This window comes from Heptranchias perlo, chromosome 35 (genome assembly GCF_035084215.1).
Source record: "Heptranchias perlo isolate sHepPer1 chromosome 35, sHepPer1.hap1, whole genome shotgun sequence".
Taxonomy (NCBI): Eukaryota; Metazoa; Chordata; class Chondrichthyes; order Hexanchiformes; family Hexanchidae; genus Heptranchias; species Heptranchias perlo.
In genome coordinates this window covers 27588766-27597794 of record NC_090359.1, presented here as the reverse complement: position 1 = coordinate 27597794, position 9029 = coordinate 27588766, and positions in this window count along the sequence as shown.

The window sequence follows — 9029 nt, the reverse complement described above, 5'->3', positions numbered from 1 at the left end:
TGCTTTCTTAACCACCTTATCAACTTGCCCTGCCACCTTCACAGATTCGTGATACACACCCCCAGGTCCCTCTGCTCTTGCACCCTTCAAACTACCATTTAGATGATATTTTTCCTGAAGTGCATCACTTTATCTGTATTAGATTGTGTGCCCAGTCTGAAGTCAGCTGCGATCAGCAACCTAGGATGCATTCCACCTGGATCAGATGACTTGTTATCTTAGAATGATGGCAAACTATTTAGCAGCACCTCTATCTTTTTATCCTATCCAATATCTCTACTGCCCCCTCTACTGTGACATTAACTGCAATTGTCTTCACAAAAGGTGAAAAGTACTCATTCAGTACTTGCATGACCTCTGCCTTCACAAGCAGATATCCTTTCTCGTGCCTGATCAGCCCCACCATTTCTTTAACTATCCTTTTACTTTTTATGTTTATAAAAGATTTTTGGGTTCCCTTTGTTACTTGCTAATCTTCTCATACTGTGCCCTCCTTGTGTTTTTTTAGTTTTCCCCCCTATACACTCCTGTCTGGTTTTGGATTCTATTCTGTACCTGGCATTTATCAAACCTCTTATTTTATCCTCTATTTCCTTTGTCATCCAGGCAGCTCTAGCTTTGGATGCCCCATCTTTCCTCCTTTTTGGGAAATGCTTGGTTTGAAGGCCTGCCATTGCTCATTTACTGTTTTCCTGGCCTCTGTTTCCAGTCCACTTGTGCTAGATCCCTAAAATCACTGAAATTGCCTCTTCCAATTTTTTTCCCTTTCTGCAACTACTTTAAACCTTATGATTACTATTACCCAGATGTTCTCCACTTGCCCTAGTTCATTCCCCAGAACTAGATCCAGCACTGCTTCCTCCATTGGGCTAGAAACATACTGATTTAAGAAAGTTCTCTTGTACACATTTTAGGAATTCTTCACCTTCCTTAGCACTCTTTTTTCCTCCCCCCCCCCCCCCCAAAGTCTATATTAGGGTAACTGGAGTTCCCTACTATTACTGCTCTTATTTCTATATTTATCTGGAATTTGCCTACAGATTTGTTCCTCTATCTCTCCTTGCTATTTAGGGGTCTATAGTAAACGCCCAGCAGTGTAACAGCTCCTTTTCTGTTCCTTAACTCTAACCCAATAGATTGTCTTTCAACCATCTAGTATGTTGCCCCTCTAGATCTGTAATATTCTTGATTAATACTGACACTACCCACCCCTCCCTCCTGTCCTCTTTCCTTCCTTATCTCTGAATACATTGTGGCCAGGAATGTTTAGTTCCCATTCCTGTCCATGTTTAAACCAGGTCTCTGTTATAGCCACGTGGGGTTATGGTATTGTGGCAACTTGTATCTAACTCATCAGCCTTAGACCATTGACCTCATAAATCCATGTTCTTTCTAGCTGAGCACAGGCTGGGGTCGGGGTCTGGGCCTGGAAACTTCCTGGTGTCTCTATCTCAATATCAGTCAATCGGCAGAGCCTTGAAAACAAAAGTTCTGATGTGAGGACTTTGGGGGTCCATTGGTGAGAGGGGGTTTCCATCTGCCAATAGCACCTACTGAAGAACTCCTACCCGCTTCTTGCTGTTTGCCTAAGCTTGTCAACATAGAGAGGAAAAAAAAATGCATCTTTTAAAATTATAGTTAGCTCTTCCAATGGTTTAGTGGAGAAAGTAATTGTTGGTTAGTACCAGACTGTGGGCACTGACCAGGTTGGTTAAAGGAGCTTTTAAGGGCGTCGAGGGGAGTAACTAGGGCAACCGATTGGATTTAAAAACAGAAAATGCTGGAAATACTCAGGTCAGGTAACGTCTGTGTTAACGTTTCAGATCACTGACCTTTGATCAGAACTGGGAGAAGTTAGCGATTTAAGTTTTTACGAGGGTGGGGGTGGTGCAGAGAGAGAGAACAAAGGGGGAGGTCTGTGAGCAGGTGGAAGGCAGGAGTGATCAAATGACAAAAGGGATGATGGTGAAAGGCGAGAGGGGGTGAGGTCTAGGGAATCTGGCCAAGAGGAGAAGGCTCTGGTGACCCGGGGCTAGGTAGGTGGATCCCTGGGCTGCAGACCAGCTCTGGGCCCGTTCAACTCTCTGGGAAGCTGGATGGCGCTGTTGGCACGTTGACACTTGCCTCGGCAGGAAGGCTACTTGGCCCATCGCTGCTCGTTCAGCCAGAGACACCGACAGTCCCCACATCTTAGCATCCAAATACCTCTTCAATAATTGAGTGCTTTTCTCAAAAGGCCCGCGCTCTCAAGTGTTCCATCGGTGTCCTAAATTTGCTTTAGTGCCAGTTTGAACCTGTCAGGTCCCATCTTTGTTTTCTCGCCAGACCGAAGAGGCCCCAGTTTTACCTTCCAACTCAGTGGGGTGAACCTCCAGAATTCAGTGAGGTTGTGGGGGAGGGAGATGGGAATCAGCTCTCAGATGAATGCTATTCTCCAAAGGCCCTGTTACCTGTGGGCTTGCAAGTTCAAATCATGGTACAAGCTTACCGGAACACAGCCTGTTTAGCAGCCCAAAACAGGAGGCATTCAATCCAAGTAGCAGCTCTCAGGACCAGGAAAATCTGGTTCTGTGATTACTGGTTGGATTTCCAGAGATTACCTTGTATAAATTTGGCAATTGGTTTTCGGGAGGTGATGCTGCACCTGTTACCCCAAGCACACAACTAAGGTGAAAGCCCCATAAAACTATGGCAGACAAATGGTCTGTAGGCCTGTACTTAATGCAACATGCTTTGAGTTGTTATAATTTAAATCTGGGCCGACACTCCCAATGCAGTACTGAGGGAGGGTCAGTACTGAGGGAGCGCCGCACTGTCGGAGGGTCGGTACTGAGGGAGCGCCGCACTGTCGGAGGGTCAGTACTGAGGGAGCGCTGCACTGTCGGAGGGTCAGTACTGAGGGAACGCAGCACTGTCGGAGGGTCTGTACTGAGGGAGCGCTGCACTGTCGGAGGGTCGATACTGAGGGAGCGCCGCACTGTCGGAGGTGTCAGTACCGAGGGAGCGCGGCGCTGTCGGAGGCTCAGTACTGAGGGAGCGCCGCGCTGTCGGAGGCTCAGTACTGAGGGAGCGCCGCGCTGTCGGAGGCTCAGTACTGAGGGAGCGCCGGAGGGTCAGTACTGAGGGAGCGCCGCACTGTCGGAGGGTCAGTACTGAGGGAGCGCCGCACTGTCGGAGGGTCAGTACTGAGGGAGCGCCGCACTGTCGGAGGCTCAGTACTGAGGGAGCGCCGCACTGTCGGAGGGTCAGTACTGAGGGAGCGTCGGAGGGTCAGTACTGAGGGAGCGCTGCACTGTCGGAGGGTCAGGACTGAGGGAGCGCCGGAGGGTCGGAACTGAGGGAGCGCCGCACTGTCGGAGGGTCAGTACTGAGGGAGCGCCGCACAGTCGGAGGGGCAGTACTGAGGGAGCGCCGCACTGTCGGAGGGTCAGTACTGAGGGAGCGCCGCACTGTCGGAGGGTCAGTACTGAGGGAGCGCCGCACTGTCGGAGGGTCAGTACTGAGGGAGCGCCGCACTGTCGGAGGGTCAGTACTGAGGGAGCGTCGGAGGGTCGGAACTGAGGGAGCGCCGCACTGTCGGAGGGTCAGTACTGAGGGAGCGCCGCACAGTCGGAGGGGCAGTACTGAGGGAGCGCCGCACTGTCGGAGGGTCAGTACTGAGGGAGCGCCGCACTGTCGGAGGGTCAGTACTGAGGGAGCGCCGCACTGTCGGAGGGTCAGTACTGAGGGAGCGCCGGAGGGTCGGAACTGAGGGAGCGCCGCACTGTCGGAGGGTCAGTACTGAGGGAGCGCCGCACAGTCGGAGGGGCAGTACTGAGGGAGCGCCGCACTGTCGGAGGGTCAGTACTGAGGGAGCGCCGCACTGTCGGAGGGTCAGTACTGAGGGAGCGTCGGAGGGTCAGTACTGAGGGAGCGCTGCACTGTCGGAGGGTCAGTACTGAGGGAGCGCCGGAGGGTCGGAACTGAGGGAGTGCCGCACTGTCGGAGGGTCAGTACTGAGGGAGCGCCGCACAGTCGGAGGGGCGGTACTGAGGGAGCGCCGCACTGTCGGAGGGTCGGTACTGAGGGAGCGCCGCAATGTCGGAGGGTCGGTACTGAGGGAGCGCCGCACTGTCGGAGGGTCAGTACTGAGGGAGCGCCGGAGGGTCGGAACTGAGGGAGCGCCGCACTGTCGGAGGGTCAGTACTGAGGGAGCGCCGCACAGTCGGAGGGGCAGTACTGAGGGAGCGCCGCACTGTCGGAGGGTCAGTACTGAGGGAGCGCCGCACTGTCGGAGGGTCAGTACTGAGGGAGCGCCGCACTGTCGGAGGGTCAGTACTGAGGGAGCGCTGCACTGTCGGAGGGTCGGAACTGAGGGAGCGCCGCACTGTCGGAGGGTCAGTACTGAGGGAGCGCCGCACAGTCGGAGGGGCAGTACTGAGGGAGCGCCGCACTGTCGGAGGGTCAGTACTGAGGGAGCGCCGCACTGTCGGAGGGTCAGTACTGAGGGAGCGCCGCACTGTCGGAGGGTCAGTACTGAGGGAGCGCCGCACTGTCAGAGGGTCGGTACTGAGGGAGCGCCGCACTGTCGGAGGGTCGGTACTGAGGGAGCACCGCACTGTCGGAGGGTCGGTACTGAGGGAGCGCCGCACTGTAGGAGGGGCCAGAGTTCTTCTTTATAATTGATCCCCAGTTTGCATTGTTAGCTGATCGCAGATTGAAACAAAAGAAAGAACTTGCATTTCTATCACGCCTTTCACCACCTCAGGATGTCCCAAAGCGCTTCACAGTTAATGAAGTACTTTTTTTGAAGTGTAGTCACTGTTGTAATGTTGGAAACGCGGCAGCCAATTTGCGCACAGCAAGATCCCACAAACAGCAATGTGATAATGACCAGATCATCCGTATTTTAATGATGTTGGTTGAGGGATAAATATTGGCCCCAGGACACCGGGGAGAACTCCCCCCTGCTCTTCTTCAAATAGTGGCCGTGGGATCTTTTACATCCACCTGAGAGGGCAGACAGGGCCTCGGTTTAACATCTCATCTGAAAGACAGCAGCTCTGACAGTGCACTCCCTCAGTACTGACCCTCTGACAGTGCGGCGCTCCCTCGGTACTGACCCTCCGACAGTGCAGCGCTCCCTCAGTACTGACCCTCCGACAGTGCAACGCTCCCTCAGTACTGACCCTCCAACAGTGCAGCGCTCCCTCAGTACTGACCCTCCGACGGTGCAGCGCTTCCTCAGTACTGACCCTCTGACGGTGCAGCGCTCCCTCAGTACTGACCCTCCGACGGTGCAGTGCTCCCTCAGTACTGACCCTCCGACTGTGCGGCGCTCCCTCAGTACTGACCCTCCGACGGTGCGGCGCTCCCTCAGTACTGACCCTCCGACGGTGCAGTGCTCCCTCAGTACTGACCCTCCGACTGTGCGGCGCTCCCTCAGTACTGACCCTCCGACGGTGCGGCGCTCCCTCAGTACTGACCCTCCGACAGTGCGGCGCTCCCTCAGTACTGACCCTCCGACGGTGCAGCGCTCCCTCAGTACTGACCCTCCGACGGTGCGGCGCTCCCTCAGTACTGCACTGGGAGTGTCGGCCTGGATTTTGTGCTCAGGTCTCTGGAGTGGGGGCTCGAACCCACGACCTTCTGACTCAGAGGTGAGAGCTCCCTACTGAGCAGCGGCCGACACTGTCATGTTACAATTGAAAGGGTGCTACAATTGGGCCTATAACGCTCTTGCAGTCTCAGTTGGGATCATGTAGTGGTTATTGTACAGGAGCACTAAAGGACGTGACTCTCAGGTCCCACCACGGCATGGTGTGAAATTAAATTCGATAAATCTGGGGATTTGTGAGCCGGCACCAGGAATAAAACGTCCACAAATCCGGGTTATTCTAATGCCCTTCGGGGAGAGGAACCTGCCAGCTTACCTGGTCTTGTACCCGCACTCTAGCCCCGACCTTAACCTGAAGTCAATGGGACAGAGTGTAAAACAGGGACCGACATGAACCCATCCCATCCCCATCGGGCGAGTCAGGTTAAAATCGGGACTTGTGTCCCAACTCTTAATCCACCTCCAAGGCGGCCAAGAGAATCAATCAGTTGTTAAAAAAAAACACAAATCGGGCAACTGAGAGAGGGCCAATAAATGGGGCCTTGTCAAAGACTCCCGCACCCTGAGAGCAGACGACGAAATCGAGGTCATTATTCCCGAAGAATCCTGGCGGAAATGCCCGTGGGAACGGGGTTAATCCCGGCTGTGACGCCCTCCACGGCCGGCTAGCCTGCTTACTCTCACTGCCCTCCAGGCGAAGAATGGCCACTCGAGTGAGGCCTTGGAGGATGAGTAGCAGTGTGGAACTGTGGCCAGAGAGCATTCGGGAACCTGCAGGAGAGAACATCGGCAAAGTGGGGCGGAGAGCAAGCACACAGGAACAGGCCGTTCACCCCCTCCAGCCTGTCCCGCCCTTCAATTAGATCATAGCTGACCTGTATCTTAACTCCCTCGAGATGCTTAAGGGAAGCATCTCGAGGCAAGTCCATGCCTATTTGGTTTTACCAGTGCTTTCGGTCTGACTCATCTGATCATGTGCCAGTCACAAGAAACAGACGAGGAATTCCCACAACTGCATGCTCATCATCTTTCGGCCAGTGTTGGACATTGGAAGGGAAAAGCAGAAGCAGGGAGCGTCTCTTCTCCAAACCGCCCTGCTTGTGCTGAGGTAACCAACCTCGGGCCAGGTTGGCGAACGGAACTGATGAGTAAGGAAAAGAACAGCTGGTCGGTCAAGGCCGTCCCGTTGACGCTACAACCGGCCGCAAACTCTGGGGCGATGGAGCAGATCAGCGGGTGTTCTGTCTCTAGCTCCCTATCGAGCAGCCCCCACCCCCCCGCTGGAAAGTGCGGGTGTCCAGGGAGGTCCTGGCTGTGACGCCCCAGAAAGAACGAAAGATTTGCATTTGTGCAGTGGCTTTCACAACCTCAGGATGTCCCAAAGCGCTTCGCAACCAGTGAAATGTGGTCACTGTTGTAACGTAGGAAACGCAGCAGCCAATTTGCGCACAGCAAGATCCCACAAGCAGCAATGTGATAAATGACCAGATCATCTGTTTTTGTGATGTTGGTTGTGGGATAAAGATTGGCCCCAGGACACCGGGGAGAACTCCCCCCTGTGACACGAGAACTTTTACATCCACCTGAGAGGGCAGACGGGGCCTCGGTTTAATGTCGATGCAGCACTCCCTCAGTACTGACCCTCCGACAGTGTAGCGCTCCCTCAGTTCTGACCCTCTGACAGTGCAGCACTCCCTCGGTACTGACCCTCCGACAGTGCAGTGCTCCCTCAATACTGACCCTCCGACAGTGCAACGCTCCCTCAGTACTGACCCTCCGACAGTGCAGCGCTCCCTCGGTACTGACCCTCCGACAGTGCAGTGCTCCCTCAGTACTGACCCTCCCACAGTGCAGCGCTCCCTCGCTACAGGCCCTCCGACAGTGCAGCGCTCCCTCGGTTCTGACCCTCTGACAGTGCAGCGCTCCCTCGGTACTGACCCTCCGACAGTGCAGCGCTCCCTCGGTACTGACCCTCCGACAGTGCAGCGCTCCCTCGTTACTGCCCCTCCGACAGTGCAGTGCTCCCTCAATACTGACCCTCCGACAGTGCAGGACTCCCTCGCTACAGGCCCTCCGACAGTGCAACGCTCCCTCGGTACTGACCCTCCGACAGTGCAGCGCTCCCTCGGTTCTGACCCTCCGACAGTGCAGTGCTCCCTCGGTTCTGACCCTCCGACAGTGCAGCGCTCCCTCGGTACTGACCCTCCGACAGTGCAGCGCTCCCTCGGTTCTGACCCTCCAACAGTGCAGCGCTCCCTCGGTTCTGACCCTCCGACAGTGCGGCGCTCCCTCGGTACTGACCCTCCGACAGTGCAGCGCTCCCTTGGTACTGATCCTCCGACAGTGCAGCGCTCCCTCGGTACTGACCCTCCGACAGAGCAGAGCTCCCTCGGTACTGACCCTCCGACAGTGCAGCGCTCCCTCAGTACTGACCCTCCGACAGTGCAGAGCTCCCTCAGCACTGACCCTCCGACAGTGCAGCGCTCCCTCAGCACAGACCCTCCGACAGTGCAGAGCTCCCTCAGCACTGACCCTCCGACAGTGCAGAGCTCCCTCAGTACTGACCCTCCGACAGTGCAGAGCTCCCTCAGTACCAGGCTGGGTGTGGCGGGCCGGATTTTGTGCTCAAGTCTCTGGAGTGGGGCTCGAACCCACGACCTTCTGAGTCTGAGGTGAGTGTGATCCCCCCTGAGCTACGGCTGGTACCCACCCCCCAATCAGATCCACATCCATTAACCACATCTTTGTGCCTGGGCGACCAGTTCCTGGTCCATTGGAACCGCTCCCCATCTGGTGAGGAAATCTTGTCAAAGGCTTTTTGAGAAATGATGACATGGTTTGATAACCTCGTGACTTTCTCAAAAAAGTCATCGATTGGAGGCTGACAGGAAATTCAATCATGGAACCACAGCATGGAAGGAGGCCATTCAGCCCATCGAGTCCGTGCCGGCTCTATGCGAGAGCAATCCAGCTAGCAGACGAATTTTATATAATATATATTGAAGGAAATGTATGCATTAGTTGGCTCCACCTCCTGTCATACTCCGTATCACTGCCTGCTGATTGCACCCTGTGCTTTGCTAAAGCTCCACTTCCTCCAATTCATCCTGAGCACTTCAGGGATGGGCTAATGTTATACATGGGATATGCTGATAGGGTGAGATGAAGTAGGGAGGCAGGAGGCTCGTGTGGAGCATAAACACCGGCACAGACCAGTTAGGGCCGAATGGCCTGTTTCTGTGCTGTACGTTCTATGTAATTCTATGTAAAGAGGGTCCAGGAACAGAGAGACCTGGGGGTGTATGTACACAAATCTTTGAAGGTGGCAGGACAAGTTGAGAAGGCTATTAAACAAGCATATGGGATCCTGGGCTTTATAAATAGAGGCATAGAGTACAAAAGCAAGGAAGTTATGATAAACCCTTTATAAAAC